Raw genomic sequence first — 25,908 nt, forward strand, 5'->3', positions numbered from 1 at the left:
AACAGAAATATGAGATTTAGTAATAAATTTAACTACAACTGCAGAAACGAGAAATAATAGACAATGATTACAAAAAATGGCACAAGAGCAATAGTGGCATACAAATGGTCCAAATCCTTCGTAACTTGAACATAATTCTTAGGCCCAATTGTATAAAACTCCCTGACTAAAGATCAACATTGATCGAAGATCGAAAAGTAAACCGAGTTCAGACACTTCTTCTATTGTATAAAACTTTTCTGCGATCAAATTACCTTGGTTCAAATGCAATCTAAGTTCACATGAAAAGGATCTGGCAGCATCGCATAAACAGGTGAAATACGTGATGTGCGGACCATGTTATACAGGTTTGTTCAGTGTTGCCAATCTAGCGACTTTAACTCTTTTTCAACAACAATTTCTTTTAACTTTTATATTGCTTAAAAGGGGATTTAGTGACCTTTTTAGCACCTCAATAGTGACAAAATTTAATCTTTCTTTGTTGATAATAAGAAATCTAGCGACTTTACAACTACTTTTTGGCGACTTTCCGTATTACACTCTGTTGGAGACACTGGTTTTTTGTGCAATGTAAATAATGGCCGACAATAAGAAGAAGGTTGACTGTTCTCCGAGTTGTTAACATGTTATGGTGTTTGATACTGCTAAACATAATAAAGCTTTATAAAACGACAATTTTCGTTTAGTAATGCAGTAAATTGAAAATTTATGAATGTGCCTATCATATCCATTAATAATTAATGGTTGTTATAAACATAATATAATTATAGATTATGTTATTTGATACTGCTGAACACGATAGAGCCTTATAAAATATAAGATTGTTTGTGTATTAAGGCAAGAAATTGGAAGAAATATATATAAATGTATCTAACATATCTATTGATATTAATAATAATGGATATTTTATTTGCACAATCTCTCACTCGTATATTTCAAACAGAAAAGAAATAACTGAACTTGGATCATCTAACTTAATCGGAGAAATTTCTTCAGTCAAAGTTGACTTTAGTTTGAGACAAATCAATCTCAGATTAGACTTTATGCAACACAAAATTCCAAGTTCAGCTGAAACAAGGATCAATTTAACCTCTGATCTAAGATTAAATGGTTTATACAATCGGGCCTTAGCCGACAGCGAGTCAATTTAAGAATGTGTTACTAAGGAGCAGTACAATACGGTCACAGGACATTAGTTCATGCCACTTCATTGCAACAAATAGGACTTCATTTTATTGTCAACATGTTCCTTCTGACTGATTTATAACTTTGTAGAAAGCTCAAGTTTTCTTCTGAAAAAAATTATATGGGATTTCAAACAAGTTTACACACCTTTCTAAAGAGAGATTATTCTGCTGCTCGACCAACCAATGTCTCAAACTTGTCAATAATCCATACTCAATGGGGTAATACAAGCCAATTTTGCAGTAAGCATACCAACTATGAAAAATTCACGAGAGCACTCTTACCCAATCGCGCACACTTACCCTCCGTTATCTTATCAATATTTATATTTCATACGAGAAGTAATAACAAATTATTTAAAGAATCACTTGTTACTGTAGTGCACATATCTTGCAAGAATATATTTAATGCTTAACATTTCTGAGTGCAATATCAACAAGATGGATAATATTCAATTTAGTAAGAAAAAATCAATACATTCTGAGCTTCATTCAATAAACTTATAAAGAAATAAATGTATTACTCCTCTACTGTAGAACTGAATGATGTGTTTTAAACTGTTGGACATACTCCTATTTACGTCGCAAAAACCGCAACCGAATCACCGCAGTAACCTCAATTCTCGTGCTACAGATAATAGCGTCAACAACAAAGAGAATACACAATGACCTCATTAATAGCAAGCACAATTACTGTTTGTGTCTTTAAAAATTAATTAATACTCATCCTTTCACAAATGGAAGCTCTAATCAAGTCCTGCGGCAGTGTTCGATATAACAGAAGTATCTCTTACCTGAAAAGAAAGAGAAAAACAATTATTTAATTATATGCATTCCTACAATTTTACTTACGAATTTACTAATTAGGAAATGGATGTATAAGGCATCTTTGGAATATAGTATTTTTTTTATTAATTGTCTATTATTATGAAACCAATTCCACAGAAATGCCTTGCAGGTAATTTAATTAAAAGGGAGTAATGACGTAAGAAGCGAAGAGTTCAATTAAAATAATTATTGTACTCTGAAGAACTTCAGACTTTGTGGAATATTAAATTTCATCGAAACAAATAATAATATAGCTTGTAAATCAAGGTGGCGGAGAAATACAACCTACATTTATTCATATAACATATCTAGATATCGAAATATCTAGTGAATTACCTACGATGTAAACTAATTACAAGATGTAACCTAGTAGTTTCATAATGAGTGAATTTCATCCTAAAATGTCAAAATACAGCTTCTCCGTTGCTAGTATGAGAGCATTGTGCGGTGTGGCTTCACTTCACAATTCATCAATAGCCCATTAGAACATGAGTACACAGAAAGATCGGTCTAGAAGACCGGGAATATATCATTATTATTCCCATGAATAATTTATACACATTTAATTGAAGACGAAGTATTCTTTTTATCAATAAACACATATTTTACAATAAATATGACCCAATTGAACATGAGTACGTCTTTAACCCGGAAAATATATTAAAATCACACTTACAGAAAGATCGGTCTAGAAGACCGCGCATATTTCATTATTGTTGCCATGAGTAATTTATACATATTTAATTCAAGACGATATGGTTTTATCAATGAACACATATTTTACAATAAATATGGCCCATTTGAACGTGAGTACGTCTTTAACCCGGAAAATATATTAAAATCACACTTACAGAAAGATCGGTCCAGAAGACCGCGCATATTTCATTATTGTTGCCATGAGTAATTTATACATATTTAATTCAAGACGATATATTTTTATCAATAAACACATATTTTACAATAAATATGGTCCATTTGAACGTAAGTACTTCTTCAACTCGAAAGATATATTAAAATCACACTTACAGAAAGATCGGTCTAGAAGACCGCGCATATTTCATTATTGTTGGCATGAGTAATTTATACATATTTAATTCAAGACGATATATATTTATCAATAAACACATATTTTACAATAAATATGGTCCATTTGAACGTGAGTACGTCTTTAACCCGGAAAATATATTAAAATCACACTTACAGAAAGATCGGTCTAGAAGACCGGGCATATTTCATTATTGTTCCCATGAATAATTTATTCATATTTAATTCAAGACGATATATTTTTATCAATAAACACATATTTTACAATAAATATGGTCCATTTGAACGTAAGTACGTCTTCAACCCCAAAGATATATTAAAATCACACTTACAGAAAGATCGGTCTAGAAGACCGGGCATATTTCATTATTGTTCCCATGAGTAATTTATACACATTTAATTCAAGACTATATAATTTTTACCAATAAACACATATTTTACAATAAATATGATTAAAAATATTTGATTCAGGAATATTTCTTCTTATCAATTAACCAGAAGTAGTTTATAGATGTCTATAGGTGCAACTGCACACCGAAGTCTTTAGCAGATGTGATAATAGCCTACCCGGTAAACATCGAATAATATTGTGTGAAAGCGTTTTTTTATGGTTCTCGTTGGGGTTGTTTTCTCCAAGATAGGCTATACGTAATTTGTTGAAGTGTTAGTAGAAAGAGGTGGGACTGTTCCATCTCTATTCCCATGTGGCAACTTCATTAGGGATTTGCATGTATCTTTCTAACAACTCGTCATCAGACTCTGAATCTGATGTTTCAGTCTGATTACCATTAGGGATGATAAAATCAAGGGAAAGCCGTTGAAATGTGGACATTCATTTACTTCATTTTCAACATCGACTTCGTCTTCACCTTTTACCCAGATTTTTACGTTCTCATGGCAGTGTCGCTAGGAATAACATATTCCAAATTCACCGTGTCCCTTTCAAACCTCCCACATTATAATTAATCACTGCTAACAAAGTACGCGGAATTATGAAAGGAGATTGGTATTAAAAGAAAGAGAAACTCAAAGAATTGTTATTTCATTTGTTTGATGTTAATTCATCTGTCACATGTTGGGCAACAATGGCATAAAACAAATGGCGACTCCGCAGCAAGGCGCACAAATTTTTTTCTGGTATGCAGAGACGAAATCAATAATTACAGTGCGAAGAAATTACCGGAGAGAATATGGAGGAAATGCACCTGATGGGGAAACCATTAAGGCATGGTGTGAGAAGTTTCTGGCGACTGGAAGTGTGGAAAAACAATCCTGAGATTCTCGTCGACGTGTCTCAGAAGAGAAGATTGAAGAAATTAAGCAGGAATTCAGAGAAGTCCTCTAAAATCAATTCGCATGCATCCCGGCAGTTCAAAGTACCGAGATCAACTGCGCATCGAGTGCTTCATAAGTAACTTCGTTTGTACCCCTACAAGGTGCAAATTATTCAACAATTAAAACCAGATGACAAGCCACGACGACAGACATTCGTTATTGAAATGCTGGATCGTATTGACAGGGACCGTGAACATGCCCGGGTGGCCACATTCGCCAGACATCACACCAATGGACTTCTTCCTTTGGGGCTATGTACAGGGACATCATTTTATTTTTACTAACATTTTTAATATTAACCTGGCTATACCTTTAGAGAACCGGAAACACCGTTCGCTACCCCCTTCCACAACCGGAGTTCGATGATACTGGCGTAAAACACAAACAAATCACTTTACTAGGTATAGGAGGGAAGAAAAGTACTTCATCCATTTACGTAAACTAGGAAATATCGCGATTTTGAGTTCGATAACTTTCATTAGGTTTTTATTTAATCAAAATGCAGTACTGTACTAAGAATAAGTGTTTTACTCACGAACTGAGTTATCCATGCGAACGTGTTCATTATGCAGTGTATATTATACTGTCTACACCACATTAGCGTACACTACAGAGAATGAAGTTCAATTGAAAAATAATCATAATATGGATATTTAAACACATTTTTGAAAATGGTAGCCGTTCATTACGATAGCCTACAGGCTTCAGTTCTTCTGTGCATATTACCGCACTATAAGCTATTGCATCTAATTCCAATTACCAGTTTCGTCCTTCGTACTAGTAACTCATGTTGAAATAATTCTGTACCTACTCTACAAAAGAGTACCTTGTGTACTGTAAATTCAATCTTCACTTCTGCCCGACCCGCACAGATAAAATTACTCAGACATGCTATCTACTGTCCGTCCAAGTGGTTATGCCGTAGGATCGTAGAAAGGAGGGAAATCACGTGACAGTTAATTACATAACGAGGCCCTTTTATTTAAGTTATTTTAAACTCTTGTATAATATTACGTAAACGTCCAATTCCTAACAGAAATTAATGTTTTCAGAAAAGAGCTAAGACAGCCGTGCTTTTACAGAGAGGCGTGCAGAAGCAGGTGGGGGAAATCGGGATGCGACGTAGGCAAACGGACAGTACCTGTGCGAAAATATGATTCAATATTAAAAGTTCTTTCGTCACTGGAAAACGCGAAGATATTTCTGGAACGTACTATACTCTGTAACTCAGTGCTATTTATTATAAGCGGCCTTGATTCTGTCTGGAGAACAGTTGAAACTTCATTAGTAGAAGGGGTGGGAGTGAAGTACATTAAAAAACTCAGGTACAATAAAAATTGAAGTAAAAATAAAATGATGTCCCTGTATAAGACAGTGTGTTTGGACACCAGTACAAGATATTCAAGATTTACGATCCTGTACCAGTGACATAATTGCAAAAGAATCAATGGACATGTTGGACAAAACGTGGAATGAAATCGAATTAAGATTTGATAATGTTCGTGCTACCAATGATGCACATTTAGAGGTGTATCAGCGTGTGACAATGAAAATACTTTCAGTTTCTCTTTCTTTTAATACCAGTCTCATTTCAGAATTCCGCATACTTTGTCAGCAATGATTAATTAAAATGTGGGAGATTTGAAAGGGACACACTGTATATTGAAATAAATTGATACATTATGTTAAAATTCTGCGCTGTCTTTTCTTTACAGATATGTTGCTTATACTGAATGAAACAAAGCCAATAAATTAATTTGAAGGATTGGATATAACTTGTGTATTAAGAAACCAAGCGATGTTATAGGAACTACAAAAAGAGCAAACGACTCGATTAAACATTATACAAGACTGGAATAAACGTTGGAGAGAGGAAAGATAATAAATAATTAACATAACAGATTAACAGCATGTGTTTAATATGAAATTTCTATAGTAATGTCACAAGAATTCGAGATTTATTTGGGAAAACTAAGACCTCGAGTAACATTTATTAGGTATTTGAGAAAAAGTTTCTTAGGAAAATATTTGGGGCTAAGAGGGATGAAGTTACAGGAGAATGGAGAAAGTTACACAACGTAGAGCTGCACGCATTCTATACTTCACCTGACATAATTAGGAACATAAAATCCAGACGTTTGAGATGGGTAGGACATGTAACACGTATGGGCGATTCCAGAAATGCATATAGAGTGTTAGTTGGGAGGCCGGAGGAAAAAAACCTTTGGGGAGGCCGAGACGTAGGTGGGAAGATAATATTAAATTGGATTTGAGGGAGGTGGGATATGATGGTAGAGACTGGATTAATCTTGCTCAGGATAGGGACCAATGGCGGGCTTATGTGAGGGCGGCAATGAACCTCCGGGTTCCTTAAAAGCCAGTAAGTAAGCATTTCGTGAATAAAATAAAAATGTAAATAATATATCCCTGAAATTCTCTCACTAATTGTTAATAATTGTACTGTATATTTATGAATACTTAACCTATTCAGACATTGTGAAGTTCAATAAATGAAGAAATTTGATGTTATTCAGTAATGCCAATTGAGAAAAAACGAAATACAGATTTAAAAATATTAATTACATATACTGCGTTTTTCTCTTGTTACTATAAAAGAAATACGTTTTCCTTATCTGCTGAAATCATAATTTAATTTAAACATTTTATAGTATAATTACAAATAACCTAATTAATGCATTAATTAAATGAACAATTGTTATGAAGGAGTGTCATTTTCTTTAAATATAATGGGAATGGGTCTCTATCACCACGGCATGGCGCGTCCTCAGGTTGCGGATAGAGGAGACGGCCTCCAGATATGGATGGTAGCTGTGAATGTATTGGATAAGCACTCGTGGACAGCCGATAAGGGATGGTCCTCCAGCTTGGGGGTTGGGCGAAGGGCTAACAATCCATCACCGTAAAAATATAGCTCGTTACGAATCCCTACAATAAGCCTCGGAAAGGGACTGATTCTTTGGCACGAAGGTTATGAGATTTGGCACTTGGAACGTAACTATTAATCTTGAACAGGATCGGGACCGATGGCAGGCTTATGTGAAGGCGGCAATGAACCTTCGGGGTCCTTAAAAGCCATTTGTAATTAAGTATAATGGGTATGGAATTAGAAGATGAAGATGTAGATCTGGAAGTAGGATTTCGGTCTTTACTTAGTACAGTGGATTCATGCTCATCGATTTACGTGGAAACAGTTGGCGACACTGACTAAACAAAAGAACGACCATGTTAGAAATTGATAGTGATAAATCGGGCTGCAGAAATTTTCGTGATGTATGGATGAGAATGGTTGGAATTCAAAATTTCATTACATTTCGTTGGCCGAAAATGGAATGACGTCATATAAACGAAATAATAATACAAATATTAAAATCCGTAACATTCATGTGATGATGTCAATGAATGTTATACACCCCTGGTTCCGCCTACAAAACGATTGAATACCTCCCACATATCTCGACTGTTATTTGGACTGCCTAAGCAAAAATGAACGGTTTAATTCAGATACTCTATACCAGGCCTGCACAAACAGCGCTCAACGAGCGCGCGCGCTCTTTCGGAGCGGGAGAGCGGTTTTTACCGCTCGCCGAAACGGAGAGGAAGATACGTCAGAATGACAGACTTGCTATAGGTAGAGGAGGAGGGAAACGACCACTCAGCTATCTAGTGGAGTGCAGTGTGTAGGCCTATTCTCAGTAACAGTTTCACGTTGCTTACCTACTGATACAGTACAGTACGGAGGGATCTAAAAGACGGAACATAACATTTAACATTTAACGATTTACAGCTCGAACTTATTGTTCTTCAATGTGACCTAAGAGCTAAAGATCGTTTGAATAATACTACTAGCCTGGTGGAGTTTTACAAGACTAAACATTAGCAATAATATCCACGACTACACAGGCTGGCTGTGAAAATGATTGCTGTGTTTGGCTCAACATTTATATTTGTGAGCTACTGTTTTCTGTTATCAACTTTAATAAAGGCAGCATCGAACATCTGTAACTGATGTTTCATTAGAATCAGTAGGCTACTGTTCCTTTCAGCTGCCAACAGCATAAAACCTCGTTTTGATGTACTGATAAATAAAAATATAACAAAATGATATTGTACATTTAAGTAGCTATAGAATTTCTATTATTTCTGTAAAATAAATATTTCTTTATTAATTAATAGACTTCGTTGAATTGCCACACGCAGCATGCAATCAAGTTGCCGATGTAGGTAGTATAGAGGAGGTGAGCGGCCGCCCGGTCTCGTAGTATAAGCAGTTCATGTTAAGAGTTGTGACCGGTCCAAATAGATAGAGCAGCTACAGCTAATCTATACCTATGTAAGCACTTGTTTTTGCATTACTGTGGTTGGAATAGTCAAAGCTTAACAGTTGTTCAGTGCAGACATGAATTCAAACATACTACAATGAGAGTGTTGCTGTTCCAAATAATTGCTCCTGGAATACCCTTACTCCCGCAGCCAGTCTTGGCCCGTTGGGGAACGTGGTAGGATGCTTTTAATTATATTATGCAACACATTATGGCAAAACAATGGAGGTAATTGATGCATTGGATAGCACAGACAGTTCCGCTGTTGCAGCTGTAAAATCATTGTCTTCTGAACAGCTGTTGGAAGATATTCTGTTCATTGATTCTAATTTTAAAATCGTGTCCAAAAGCATCACCCTGTTAGAATCGTCTAAACTACAACTCTCAGAAGCCCTTAATACAGTGGATAAAGTATCACTAACCGTTATCCAAAATAACAATCCACTAATTTCAGAAAAAGTGAAATGTAAGTTGAGAAACATTATTGCTAAAAATTCTGCCTATTCACAACTTCGTATTATAAATGATGTACCATCAATTCACGACAAGACGTCTGAACTTGGTGTACTAAAAAGTAGTGACTTTCCGTTCTTCAAATATGTACGTATTACATCGTGTGATGTTGAACGTGCATTTCCCCAAAATAAAAACTGTTTAAGTGACCATCGGAGGAGGTTCACATTGCAGTCGCTCAAAATGTAGGTAACTCTTTACTGCAGTGCACATATTCAAGGTTGATGTATCTTACATTAAATTTTAAGAGCTAATATATCTCACTATAAAATAATTGTGTATTTACATGTTTAGACATTTCCTACTTCAGTGATCATTCATTATATTACTTGAATGCAGGATACAGGTTTTATTGTAACCGTAGTATACTGCTCAGTGTTTACATCAGAGAAATACTCCATCCGTTGCACGTCCCTTTCTCATACAGCCTATACCGGGTGCGCAGTAAACCTTGCGATTCTCGTGGCAATTCCACGAAGTCTATTAATTAATAATAGTCCAAGATAGTTTTGCAAACACTGAACGGGAATTTATTTCATAAGTACTCGTAATAGTACTTTCTTTTATGTACAATTTGTACGAGATCGCCCCTTCTTCCAGTCCACCCTCATAACAGAGCGCACTAATATCTGCATTCCGCTCATGAGCCGGCTCGGAGAGCGCAAACCTTGTGCAGGCCTGCTCTATACAATACCTCCGTCCCCTTCCCGGTGGACACTCTCCTCTCCTACGTCAGACCAGGTACCCGCCGTAGCTTTACAGTGTTCGCGACTTCCTATATGTGCACTGAAGTCTAACAGGCTGTATTATACAGTCGTTCGTATCGTTAATAAATTACTTGAACACCATGAGAAATAGAGAAAGAGCGCTATCTCTCTCGGAAGATAAATGGCACTCCATTGCTATTTAGTGGTGATGATGGTGAGGTGCTGCTGATCATTACGATGATGTACTCATAGCTCTACAATATCCGTGTGCAATATTACATAGCGCTTCGCCCCACGCGATATCATGGCCATTACACCGCGCAATATATTCAGGAAGTAGTCGAAGAAAATGAAGCACGTCCAAGCTCTTAATAAAAATATATGGCTGTGTATATAATGCGAGGGCAATGAAATCCAGAAAGCTTTCAGGGGCATTGCCAGATCCACTGCATGCAAACCCTCGAATGCTCTCCAGCACGGGTGCACGTAGTGTTGCTTCTGACAGGAGCGAACCCTGTGATTGAGTGCTGCATCCAACCGGGCGGACAACCCTCCCGTAATGCATGATCGCGCCCATTTCACGTAGCTCCACTCGTTTATTGCAATAAACAAGAAATCCAGATCCCGCATCGCAGGGTGGCAACAATTCAGAAACATTTTTATGTGGTAGTGGTAGACAGGGTTTGGAGTTGAACGGGTTACATCAGCTTCTTGTCTATACGGATGACGTGAATATGCTAGGAGAAAATCCACAAATGATTAGGGAAAACGCGGAAATTCTAGTTGAAGCAAGAAAAGCGATAGAATTGGAAGTAAATCCCGAAAAGACTAAGTATATGATTATGTCTCGTGACCAGAATATTGTACGAAATGGGACTATAAAAATTGGAGATTTATTTTTCGAAGGGGTGGAAAAATTAAAATATCTTGGAGCAACAGTAACAAATATAAATGACAATCGGAATGAAATTAAACGCAGAATAAATATGGAAAATGCGTGTTATTATTCGTTAGAGAAGCTTTTGTCAACTAATATTCTGTTAGAATTTATAAAATAGTTATATTACCGGTTGTTCTGTATGGTTGTGAAACTTGGACTCTCACTTTGAGAGAGGAACAGAGATTAAGGGTGTTTGAGAATAAGGTGCTTAGGAAAATATTTGGGACTAAGAGGGATGAAGTTACAGGAGAATGGAGAAAGTTACGTAACGCAGAGCTGCACGCATTGTATTCTTCACCTGACATAATTAGGAACATAAAATCAAGACGTTTGAGATGGGCAGGACATGTAGCACGTATGGGCGAATCCAGAAATGCATATAGAGTGTTAGCTGGGAGGCCGGAGGGAAAAAGACCTTTGGGGGAGGCAGAGACGTAGGTGGGAAGTTAATATTAAAATGGATTTGAGGGAGGTGGTATATGATGGTAGAGACTGGATTAATCTTGCTCAGGATAGGGACCAATGGCGGGCTTATGTGAGGGCGGAAATGAACCTCCGGGTTCCTTAAAAGCCAATAAGTAAGTAAGTAAGTGGTAGCAGCAGCAGCGGCGGCGGAATATTGGTAGGGTAGGAACGTATTTTATTCTGATGATTCTTGGGAGGTACGTAGGAAGAGATATTCGTTTAACCTTCATGTAACATTTCCATTTCCTTTTCTTGGCTAAGGCTAAGCGATCGACGAGCCCTGCATTCTCTTGTTCTCTTATTTTAAATTCTGCGCACCGCTACCCCAATCTATTTGGCTTCTCGTTTCCAAAATTTATCCGCATAACATCAGCTAAGTACAGGATCTCATCATAACAATTTACTCATTATACCCTACCACAAGACATCTTTAGATTCTTCATCTTATACAGTTTCAGTTGCTAGAAATTGGAACTCGTTACCGAGTGATGTAAGGGGTTGTTGGACAATAATTTCATTTAGGTCATTTGACTTCTCGTTTTCAAAATTTATCCGCATATCATCAGCTAAGTACAAGATCTCATCATAACAATTTACTCATTATACCCTACCACAGGGCATCTTTATATTCTTCATCTTATACAGTTTCAGTTGCTAGAAATTGGAACTCGCTTCCGAGTGATGTAAGGGGTTGTTGGACAATAATTTCATTTAGTCAAAATTACATAAATTCTTACTTAACAAATTAATTGCTGATTAATATGTATTACATTTAATAAAACTAACATCTGCCCATTCTTATTATTATCATAAATTTCTCTAAGTAGATTTACAAAACCTCTAATGGCAATTACATTAATATTCTCATTATAGAAATATATTGTAGATTTATTTCAACTCAACAATAGGATTTTATTCTTCCAACAATAATTCCTTTCTACAATTCACCTTAAACGATCTCAAAATTGGGATTTGCTCTCCGTACAGCAACACAGCGTTCGTTATTGCACTTCACTGACGACAATGACAATTTTACTTGCACTATTACGAACAACAATGAACTGTTAATCTTAACTAATATTTACAAAGCACTATTTACAAATCAGAACTGTCAGTTCTCAGTTCTTCTAGCTCAGTCACTCGAGTTCACAGTATCTCGAACCACAGACCTTCAGAGACAGTCCACTGTACTCGAACTCAGGTCCCTCCAACTGCGGTCCACTGCACTCGAACTCAGGTCCCTCCAACTGCGGTCCACTGCACTCGAACTCAGGCCTTCGGATGCTGACACAGTTGCGGACGCACACTCGAGTCGAACTCCGGTACACTGACTGGCTTGCTCTGTTCACTGGCTTAATGACTGAACTAATTATGAATCACACACACACACTCCTTCGCGTCCGTAATTTATAACCACAGCAACGTAACCGAGAAACTTCGAATTCGCGATTTTTCCACTTTGACGGGCTTCTGGAAGAGTCGGGAGGGTCCGTTCCCCCTTCACTCAGTAAGTAGCAGCTGCGCGCGCAGCCTCCCCTCGCGCGTAGGCCCTTTCCCCTCTCTTCTCTCCGCCGCGCACCGTCCCTCAGTGCTTCGTGGAGCCCGCGCGATCTACTCTCTTGCGGGACGCTGGTCGTGATTTCGAATCTCACGTCGCTGTCACAATATTTTAGATTTATATGTATATATTTTTTTCTCCCTGCAACATAGTTCTAGTAAGCTTATATTAAATTAATTTTCATCATTTTACTAGCTATCTCAAATCTCAAATTAATTATAATTGATTGAATTAAATTAGCTCATATATTAAGTTACTACTTTACCTTATAGGTTTATCTAAATTTAAATAAATATGTAGTCTACTAGTCGTTAAAACTTAACTGAAGAATATTGCTGGAGAACCTTTTAAGTGTAGTGTAAATATTCGTAATTTAAATATGTATTGTATTGATTAAGGCTGGTTGAGTGGAAGAGGAGGGCTTATAGCCTTAACTCGGCCAGCGAAAATAAAACATTATTATTATTATTACTATTATTATTATTACTATTATTATTATTACTATTATTATTATTATTATTATTATTATTATTATTATTATTTGTAGGAAATATATATATTATATATAATAGGTATTTTCTTTAGTTTTAAATATTTGAACTGGCCAATAAAAATGTCAACCCACTTAAAAAGAACACAAATTGAAGCAATGTCTCTTGAAAAAATAAATTAAAATAAAAACTTCCTCTAGAGAAAGATCTCTAATAATAATAATAATAATAATAATAATAATAATAATAATAATAATAATAATAATAATAATAATAATGACAACATATCCACGTCATACAGGATGTATCCGGGGTAGTGTTACAAACTTTCAGGGATATGGGGAAGGGCACATGTATCAATTTGAGATAAGGAACCCTGGTCCGGAAATGACCGAGTCGAAAGATACAAGCAAAAGGAGTTGAGTGGAAATGAAATAATTTTATTCCTCTGTACACCTTATTTATGCGTATTTATGTGTACATCTTACACATACTGTATTCATATGACGTTGTTTACGTTGTCTACTTACAGTATTCCTTTCAGTGCGCTGTCTGAGACGTGGGGACAGGAAACTACTCTAAAGCATTATATAGCGTAATGAGTAACGGACATGGTCGGTCCTGATATGCACGTCTGTGTACAAGTTGCAGTGTCCAGTCGATCAGTCCTAGTGAAATGAAGGAGTACATGAGAGCGGAATAAGCAGACCTGATTGTCGAATACGGATGAGCCAATGGGAACAGTAGACAAGCTCACAGATTGTATCGGGACAAGTACCCACGTAGGAGACATTCGGCCCAAACCATCTTTCCACGACTGTTCCAAAGGTTAAGGGAAGGAGAGCACGTGGTGCCAAATTACAATTCCATTTCCACACAACTATTTCTGCTTATAACTTTCGACTCAGTCATTTCCGGACCAGGTTTCCTTCGCTAATATGTTTTCGCGGGATATCAGCCGAGTTAAGATTTTGGAATGCTCCAAGCTTTCGACTGCTATCTCTGCAGCCATCTTCAGGGAAGTGATGTCCGAACAGAAAGTCGAAAGTTTATATAGATGTTAGGCTGTCTCAGGTGAAACGGGATTGGTTGGCGGATCGGCCAATCCGGGGCCGGGAATTGTCATCGCTCGTAAGCTCCGCCCCTCCCGGGATTCCTGCGTGAAGTTTGGCGGGCGGCGAGCCCTGTTCCGCCGGTTGGAATCGGTTGCCGTCCTCGGTCCGTGATCTTCATGACCTTGATTGTAAGAGGGCCTGAGTTGGTCTAAGGCCGGTGTCCATGCCTGACTGAGCTAGAGTCCACTGTCTCTGTTAAAGTTGTTTTTCTCCAGCTTGATCTCTATGGCCTCCTTGATTGTACGATCCCAGTAGTGGCTTGATTTGTTAATGAGCTTGGTGTGGTCAAACAGTATTTTATGCTTTTTCTCCAGCTTGATCTCTATGGCCTCCTTGATTGTACGATTGTCATTAACAAATCAAGCCACTACTGGGATCGTACAATCAAGGAGGCCATAGAGATCAAGCTGGAGAAAAACAACTTTAACAGAGACAGTGGACTCCAGCTCAGTCAGGCATGGACACCGGCCTTAGACCAACTCAGGCCCTCTTACAATCAAGGTCATGAAGATCACGGACCGAGGACGGCAACCGATTCCAACCGGCGGAACAGGGCTCGCCGCCCGCCAAACTTCACGCAGGAATCCCGGGAGAGGCGGAGCTTACGAGCGATGACAATTCCCGGCCCCGGATTGGCCGATCCGCCAACCAATCCCGTTTCACCTGAGACAAACCTAACATTTATATAAACTTTCGACTTTCTGTTCGGACATCACTTCCCTGAAGATGGCTGCAGAGATGGCAGTCGAAAGCTTGGAGCATTCCAAAATCGTAACTCGGCTGATATCCCGCGAAAACATATTAGCGAACCAACGCCGAGAAAGCCTCAAATCATACATACAGGTTTCCTTATCTCAAATTGATACATGTGCCTTTCCCCATCATCCCCGAAAGTTTTTAACACCAGCCCGAAAACACCCTGTATATTTATTCATAGTTTTTCTTCCCAAGGGTAGGTCTTTTACTGCAATCCCAGTATTCTCAATCTCTCCTGTTTTCAACCTTACTCTTTGGGTCGTATTTATAAACGAGACTGCAGAAGAAAACTGCCCAGAGTGGACTTCTGTAGCAAAGTTTAACTTTCTTGAAAGTCCTCTTCATAGACAATTTATTTTTCTGAGACTTCGACTTTGATAACTCTAGATTTGATGATCTGGTTCGAATGTTGGCAATCACGATCATGATCTTCTGAACGAATTAAATTAATGGATAGTTCAAATAGGGTAGGCATTGTCACAAACAGAACCATCTTTTGAGTCACAATCAACAAAACAATTGAACATCGGTTCACATTACTTAAATTGTTAGTCATTCTTGCAGCTTTATATAGAGTGGGGCAGAATGAACTCATGATTTTGACTTACTTAATACCATCCGATCGTAACGATTGATTGAAGCTAGTCGTGGCATAACATTGGTCAAAATATGCCATTTATAGTTGGAGTATCAATTATTTAGGTTTACATGGCAACGATTTCTGTTTTGTTACTGAACTAAACAAATCTAAATTGTTTCAGTAAACGTACTTAATAAACATGTCCCGTTGGTCAGCAGAACTTCGGGTATTCGCTATTGAAACATTAAAAAAAAAAAAAAACGGAGACTCAGTGATGGTCCCTCTAGCCCCAATCAGTAATCTAATAACTTCGATCGACGTTAGATGATATTTTTCCTTATAATATGGTAAATTGTACAACATATAAAATATGGACATTGCGATAGCTGTTTTCTTTACAGTCCGGCACGGTTTAATAAACTCGTATGAGAAATAAAGCTTTACCAATTTAAGGGTTAATATACTCGAATATAGCTCCTTGACTGTTCTAAAGAGCTGCATTGTTATTTCATTAATAAATCATTTTTAAAAAGATAGAATATAATTAACAAAAAGAAAAGTACTCTGAAGCTCAAATGCTTGTACTTTCACGAAGCATGTTGTTGCCCTTGAAGGTATCCAACTGTAATACTTGGAATGGATGAATGAATCAATTAATGAATCTATGAATGAATTAATTAATGAATCAGTGAATAAATCAATCATTCAGTGAATCAATGAATGAATCAATCAATCAATCAATCCACAGATTAACGAATCAATGCATCGGTATACGAATGAATCAATGAGTCGATGGATGGATGAATGGATGATGGATGAATCGATGGATGATTGATTGAATGTACTGAGAGAGGAAGAATTATCAATTAAATGGTAGGTCTACACGATGATAAACGCGTTCTTGCAAGGGCTGTTGTAACTCCTGCATGGTTCAATATGGTCTGCCTTTGCCGTCCATCCACCAAGAAAGAGAAACAACTCGAATATTCGATAAACCGACCCTAAGACACTCCGCGAGATGGGAGAGCTTTGCATACTGACTATAGCTCCAGGCGTTCGATAGCAATATTTAATTTCTATTTTTCATAACCTGTTGTGCACGAGTCTAGTTTGTGAACATGGATTGCTAACAAAGTTAATAAAAATACATCTTGATTAGACAACTTTTAACACTATATCACTTCGGAAAACGTATTATGTGTCTTTCACGTGTTAAATTTTATATTACCTTGTTAACATGTTTCAGCCTGCTATTGGCCATCATCAGAACTGGTTGTTGCTGGTCTTGGCGCCTTTTGTTTCCTGTGGGGATGTGTTTGTGTAGTGTGATGTGGAGTAAAAAAGAGTGTGTGTTCTGAAATTGAGTTGTGTGTTGAGAATTTCATTTGGATGTGTTTTTATGTGTCTGTATATTTCGTATTGTTATAGCTTGTTTAGTTTCTGGCTTTTACAATACGAATAATACGAAATATACAGAGACACAAAAATACATCCAAATGAAATTCTCAACACACAACTCAATTTCAGAAGACACACACTCTTTCACTCTACATTACACTACACTAACACACCCCCACAGGAAACAAAACAAAAGGTGCCAAGACCAGCAACAACCAGTTCTGAAGAAGAAGGCCAACAACAGGCCGAAACATGTTAACCAAGTACGGTAAAATTTAACACGAGCAATACATATAATACATATTCCGAAAAAAATAGGTCTTACACATTCGTGAATGCGAATTGTTAATAACGATGATATAGGCCTACATATAAATATTTTTATGCTCGACCATGCCGAAATGTAGTAATTATACACCTGGTAGCAGGCCTTTAATGCATGTCATTAAAGTACACCTACTCATTAAAGATCAGGTCTTTCAGCCAATGACGACTCAGGTTACAACTGTTCAGCCAATGACAGGTCAGCTTTCTACCGTTATAAAACCGCAAGTACCGATTATTCTTGGATCTGCAATCGAAAGAGAATTAGCGAAAAGTCACGGAGGCTGGAAATCCAATACTGTCGCAGAAGGTTATGTTCTGTTACTATAATAATTAGCGTTAATTGTAAATAATATTGAAATAAATTCAATTTGTCATCTCGTTTTTCAATGTCTAATTTAATTTCAATGTTATCTCTGTAGGTTCTTATGGCCTAGCAAGGTCAATATGAACATCTGTTCCTCGGAAAAAATCAATACTTTCGCGTCTGCGCACATCTCAGAACATACGGGACATTGGTCAAGGTCAGATACAAAGAAAATTAATAATATCAAGTTAGAAATATGATCGAGCATAAAAAGTCGTATGAAACTCGCCTATAATGGTAATTAAAAAGCTCGTATGAAAATTATGAAACTCGCTTGCGCTCGTTTCATAAATATCCATACCAGCTTCTTAATTACCTTCATTATAGGCTCGTTGCATAATGTACTAATAAATGTAGATTGATGACGAATTTAATCAAAAGTAAAAATTTTCACAATCCTCGGATTTTAAGAAGTTTATTAAATAAATCTAAGTCATAATTGTATTGTTCTGTGTAAATGGACTCTTATTGCTACACCTACATTAAATTTCGAAGTTTAAGCAATTTCTTCATATTTTCAAAATGATTGCTGTATAAACTTTTAAATGTGAACTGCAATAATTTTGTTTGAAATTGCACGAGAAGATATCTCTTTAACACAGCAGTCCAGGCGTCAGGGCATGTTTAAATAACGCACTGTAGCGCGTGATTGGTTTGACGGATTTTATGCATATTCATACTGTGTTAGTATGTATATTGTGTAGTGGCATTCTGCGGTGAGGTATGAACCTTACAGCGAGGGAGGCAAGCTTACTTCCAAATGACAGGCAATTAAGAGTAAAGGAAGCAAGAAGACCAGGTCGACCTCGTCGAGACAGTATTTATCCTCCAAAATAAAGCAATTAAAGAAGAGAAATTAATTCAATTAGATACAATTCGCTGTCAAAATTAATTACGCCAGAGATAATTTCAGTAACGATTTAGAATATGAAACTTGAAACGAGACAGGGAAATCAAAAACTCCCTAACTCCAATAAACCAAATTTTACAGGAGAGAGAAAAAACTTATTATTTCTATTATTAACTTTAAATATTATACATTTATCTATTAATATTGTAATACAATATTAAAATTGAAATAAACGGTCTATACTTATCTAGTTTTATATAATTGATTATAACATTAACGTTTTCGGCACTAATGTGCCATTTTCAAATGTATGAAAATTTGCCTGATTACATATTCAGATAGATGCACATGAACTATGTGAATAAAACATATAATGTGTACCCTTGATGATCTCATATCACCTATAAAACAATCTATATATAGATAGTTAAATAATTAAAACACAACTTATTACTAACATTTAAAGTCTGTTTTGATTTTCTGCTGCAATTATTTATCGTTTGGTGGAACACTGGGGTTATCTTAACGTTATTATTTTGTGAAATGCAGTTATCCAATTAGTTAAAATGTTATTGACTTACACTGAGATGCAAAGAATTTTAATATTTTAACACTTTAATAATAGGAAATGCGCACAAGTGTGCAGAATAATTAGTCTATACTGAGTTCAGTCACGGTTTTGGCATTCTTCTTGCAGTTCAGAACTTATCGGAAATCATTTTTAAAGAAATTTTTGTTATGTAACATTTTTCACAAAAAAGCAATAATAAGCGAGATATTTCGATTTAATTCAGGCCCCGTCAAATGAAGTATTTTGAATGCCATATAACCTAAAATCTAAATTACAACGAACTTAATTTATATTTCAATTTTCATCGAAATCCGTTCAGCCATTATCGCGTGAAAAGGTAACAAACATCCAGACAGACACAGACATACAAACAAAAATGTCAAAAAAGGGATTTTCGGTCTCAGGATGAATAATTATACATGTTATTATATTATATTACATTATATAAAAAGTTCGTTGATAACGGATGTACTCCGATAAGAAAGTTTTTAATTTGTTGTGGGGGCTCTTGAATCTCAGAAGCAACAACTTTTACAACAGCGCAACGTAATCTGCTTGGCTCATTACCCATTTTTTTTTGCATTGCATTTATTGCATATATAGTCTATTTTATGTATTTTAACACGATTCGATTGAGCATAGTTAAAATTTGAATTATAAAATAATGGATTGCTAAGCTAACGTACTATTACTGCATACTAAATCAATACACTCTCGTTGTTCGATTTTAACACTTTGCATCTCAGTGTAAGTCTATAACACTTTAACTAATTGAATAACTGCATTTGACAAAATAATAACGTCAAGATAACCCCAGTGTTCCACCAAACGATGAATAATTGCAGCAGAAAATCAAAACAGATTTTAAATGTTAGTAATAAGTGTGTGTTTTAATTATTTAACTATCTATATATAGATTGTTTTATAGGTGATATGAGATCATCAAGGGTACACATTATATGTTTTATTCACACAGTTCATGTGCATCTATTTGAATATGTAATCAGGTAAATTTTCATAATTTGAAAATGGCACATTAGTGCCGAAAACGTTTATGTCATAATCAATTATATAAAACTAGATAAGTATAGACGGTTTATTTCAACTTTAATACTGCATTACAACTTGCTTATCGGATAAACCATACAACATGAAAATATTAATATTGTGTAAAATTACATTCTTTATCAATTAAATACTTCAAAACTTAAACTTTTACATTATCTTACGCTGCAATTTCAAATAAACACTGCTGGAGTTAGTGGTTTTCTGACAGTGTATTAATTAAATAAAGTGAATAAATATGAGCCATGTGAAGAAAAAGAGAGGTATATCATAATTCCGTTATGAAACATTGGAATATACGAGAAAATGGAAGTTTATTATTAAGATTAGCATTGCTATATATTTTCAGATTTAAAATATATGAGACACAAAATCACAAATTACCACAAAGCACATCAAAATACACAAATAAAACCACAAACAATATTAAAATGTTAACACAGTCTCATTCATGTTACAGATTCTGTTTTTTTCTCTCACTCTCATGTTCTTCCTGTGCATCTAGATTCTAGATTATTACTGTCCGCAAACAGAGTTTGGTAATACATCCTACTTTCCTCAGAAATAAACTCCATTAAATTTTGCAAGTCCTTTTGCTTTCTTCTTTCAATGGCAATGCTGAATTGTACTTTAGTTGACTGGAGAATAATGCATCTGTTTTGCGTTTCTGGAAGTTAAATCGACTCGATATTGTGCCTTTAATAGTCTTACTTACATTGATTTCATAGATTTTTGTGACATTCTGAATATCGTATCACTTTACTCAGCTGGTTGAGCGATAGTGTTGCCACCTACCGGGAAATTAAGCTTGGAATGCAAAAACTCTGTTATTCCATGGAGTAAGTGGAGTTCTGACTTCCACGAGCTTTAAAACAGCCCCCCAGAATGCAGATGAATGTCGATATTAGTGTATTCTTGCCTTCCATGCATGCGGGACAAACTAAAAAGCATCATCCAGCCCATAACTCAATTTTGTCAAAAATTGGAGTTAGTGGGTTTTTTGATCTCCCCGTCTCAAATATTGTTGTATGTATGATTTGTGTTTAATTTATTTTCGGTAATTACTTTTTATTATGTACTACAATTATTGCAAACATATCCCAACATGTCAATTATTTCCACCGATCTTAGAACAAGAAAAAACTTGGATTAAGACTGTGACAGGCAACGCGGTCTAAGACAAACGAGATCGATAACAACCCGCATGGAGTTAGACGATATAGATGTAGTTTTCATGCTGGAACATCTTATACTCTATTTAATTCTTCTCTCGCTATCTTTGACTTTTTCTTTTACGAGCTTCAGATATTCGAACCGTGAATGATTACTGACGGATGAAATCGACCTTTTATAGCTCCTGATGTTGAACATTCTGGTTCATGTGATGTTGCGATGGATTGCGTGTTTCTATTTTAAAATAGTATTAATTAGAATAATCTAGAATCACCTGAAATCAAAGTTCTAAATTTAAAAGTACCAAAGGAAGGACCGAGTATCGATCCCTCTCAGACAATCGAAACATTCATAAGAACACATCACTCTAACAAGGGAAGGGTTTCGGCTCGAACAGGAATTTTCAGTTAAAAATTTGTACAGACGCCTAACTCACAATAGTGATGAAGCCCGTAAAAGCATTCATTTGTGTAACTCTCCGTTTGGGTGGTATTGGTCAATACACTTCTTTAAAAATGTAGCCTACATGAGGGTTCTCTACAAAATGCATGAAACAGCATGGAGCAAAGCAATAAGCACAACACGCAGAAGCAACACCTGAATAATCTTCTGAACCACACTCCAGTGCTGAAAAATCAAATGCCACCTGAATTACATTTTTGAAGTCCAAGACTTGTTGACATTTCAGCTGACTGCCAGGAATACTGAAGAATGGGGTGGTATACTGGAGCAGACTTGTTATGAATAACAGAGTGCATTTTCATTATAAACACTCGATTTCCCAAGTTAAGTTCTGGATTCTCAGCAAGAGTCCTCAGCGAATAGGGATTATAAAGAATGGACACTTCGCGTCGGTACCTTTAATGTAGCCGGACTGATTTCAATGACCTTCAAGCGTGAGATTCTGCTTTCTCCCTATAGTTGGCGCTGACATCACACCAGCTAGCAGTCGACACAGCGGAAATATAACACATATAATTAATACATCTAGGTACATTATGTACTTAAATAAAATAAATTGGATCCATAAAATAATAAATCCGTCATTAACTGTAATGTCTAGACTCTAGAGTTCCTTTATAATGAGAGTTCAGACGTTGACCCCAACAACAATTAAAATATGTAATGATTTGATAGCGCTGAAAATGGAAAAACAAAACTCTTACGAGAAGTAAAACCATATACCTATATTATATTATATACAAATATTAAACGAATTCGATACTTAATTTTATAATGTAATATATTATTTTATAATATAATTTATTATATCTGAAGTATAAAATATTATTATTACAATTAGTCTGTCACTGAGAAATAAGGAAAAGCTATTAACTTGAATTTATTTGAAGCAAAGCGTTACTGGATTATGCAATAAGGTAGGCGATGTTTGGATCCTGTGCCTTAATTCTATTCTCAATTATTAACTTAGCGTGTGCTCGATTACACTAACCTCTAGCGCTTGAAAGTGGAACTAAACGCTGCGTACAGAGAAACAAAACACAGGAAAATTCGCTCAGTGTCCATTCTTTATAATCCCTTTCGCTGGAGTCCTTATGTAATCTGCTTTCCTCCGAGCATATATTTTGCATTGTCTAAGGAAATAGATATTCAGAGGCTCGATATATTTAGTTTCTTTAGGTGGAATGATCATACATTCCATGTCCTAGCCTTGGAATGATTCAGTTATTAAGGTTGCGTCCTTGTGCGCATTCAATGACTCACACAACAGTGTACACTTTTGATTAGCTGCAATATTTTCAGACAGAACGTTGGAGAAAAATGTTCTTAAATGGGATCTAGACATTTAACCACTCGCACTAGCTTCTAGGCTAGGCTAGGCTTACGGGCAAGGTGTCCCATCCCCTTAACTTGTGCAGTGCTCTCCTCACCCCTCAACTTGTCAGTGGCGTAGCATGAAATTTTGAGCAGGGGAAGCTAACTCAAGTTGTCTTTCATGCAATACGAGAAAACGTATTACAAAAATACAGTCTTAAAATAAATAGTAGTCAATTTCAAGTCAGCAGTCGAAGATTGGTTGGAACATCGTAAGTAACACCAATAAGGCATGACCTCAAATGATACGTAATAAAATATGATTTCACGATTTACGCGTATCTCTTAACAAATAGACACGTATACGTATAACATTAGCTCACTCCCTGTCATACTTAGAGAAATCATAATATTAGTATCATTACGTAAGTATGCGTTTGTCTTTTGGTTGTGTCCTTCATTGACAGCAAGGGAGTCGGTCATTTGTTTTTTTTAATCACACTTTTGTTCGTAAGTCGGTCTTGATAATACAATTATCCTAAAAAAAATTCAAGTAAATTAGTGTCAGGAACTGTTATTTCGCTCATTATTTATTATATCAGCCAAATGCACACTAACACTTCAACCGAACACAACTGACGAAAAGGGATAACTCGGAAACTACTTATTTTAAATGTTAAAGCTAGCTTCTTTGCGATCCTTGCGACTAGGGTAGCTTAGTTAGAAAGGGATGGAAATCTGCGGGGTGGATTACACAGAAGAAACCGGTCTGCTTGGAAGCTGGTGTGTGCAGGCTTCTTGTTTACTGCTGCATCACAAATAATCCTGAGCTGCCGCATCACAATATTTAACGCGTAAATATAAATTCTATTAGGCCAAAATTAATAAATAATTTTCTCCATAAACTGCAGGTTTATTATGAAATTATTATTAACTGGGGAAGCTAAGCTTTTTAGCTTACATTGACGCTACGCCATTGCAACTTGTACAGTGCTCTAACAGACAAACCACACATTACACAAACGAATGCTTTTGGGAGCTTTACAGAGATGTAAAGATGGGCCTATATACAAATTTTGGATATGAAATTCCTGTTCGAGCCGAAACCCTTCCCTTGTAAGAGACATGAACTATCTCTCGAGAGATTTGCGTATATAAGTGTTTGTTTTTTTACCCAGACGCATCGTATGAAGTAACGTACCAATACGTTCACCGAATCTATGTCTATTTATTATTTTGGCTGTTTTCAGTCGTTACTTAAAAATAAATACAAGCGCTGCATCTTACAGAACGACAAGTAAAGTGTGTCCACCCCTAGACGTGTTGTGCGTGATGCCTAAAACAATTTATGAACGGCTTGAGTATGACAGCATGTACATAACGTAAATACAACGACGAACTACAACTGCGTAATGCTTGGACTAAGAAAATCAATATTTATACTGTATTTCTATGTAGCTCGTAACATTATCTTCTGACAAAAATGTAAGGTAGCCTATATACCAACAATAAAGTAAACAGTTTATTTTCGTGCAATATAAAAATTGAAGATTTATCCTTCGAAGAGGTGAAAAAATTCAAATATCTTTGAACAACAGTAACAAACATAAATGACACTCGGGAGGAAATTAAACGCAGAATAAATATGGGAAATGCGTGTTATTATTCGGTTGAGAAGCTTTTGTCTTCTAGTCTGCTGTCAAAAAATCTTGAATTTACAATTTATAAAACAGTTCTATTACCGGTTGTTCTGTATGGTTGTGAAACTTGAGCTCTCACTTTGAGAGAGGAACAGAAATTAAGAGTGTTTGAGAATAAGTTTCTTAGGAAAAATATTTGTGGCTAAGAGGAATTAAATTACAAGAGAATAGAGAAAGTCACACAACGCAGAACTACACGCATTGTATTATTCACCTGACATAATTAGGAACATTAAATCCAGACGTTTGAGATGGGCAAGGCATGTACCACGTATGGGCAAATCCAGAAATGCATATAGAGTGTTAGTTGGGACACCGGAGACAAAAAGACCTTTGGGGAGGCCGAGACGTAGATGGGAGGATAGTATTAAAATGGATTTGAGGGAAGTGGGATATGATGAGAGAGACTGGATTAATCTTACACAGGATAGGGACCGATGGCGGGCTTATGTGAGGACCAGAGTGGTACATTGGAGTTAAATCGCTCGCTTGAACTCGGTCGAGTGTCGCACCCTCGAGTGAGATACGATCGGTCGTGATACTCTCGTAATAAATAGAAGCACAGTACAAGGTCATCTCACTGACATGTCTTATCTTGTATGGAAGGCGACAGATAAGATAAACATAATATGTTTTGCTCACACGGTAAAAATAAGGCTTTATTTTCTGCGTTTATGACAAACGTTTAATGGAACAGTCAATGGAACGTACCAAAACAGGAACATGAAGTTATAAATAAAATAGTATGAAAAACTTCGATATACAGTTATTATTGCTAATTAATAATTATTCAATATTTGATTTACCACATATATAATATTATAGGTC

The sequence above is a fragment of the Periplaneta americana genome, chromosome 16, assembly GCF_040183065.1.
Source record: "Periplaneta americana isolate PAMFEO1 chromosome 16, P.americana_PAMFEO1_priV1, whole genome shotgun sequence".
Taxonomy (NCBI): Eukaryota; Metazoa; Arthropoda; class Insecta; order Blattodea; family Blattidae; genus Periplaneta; species Periplaneta americana.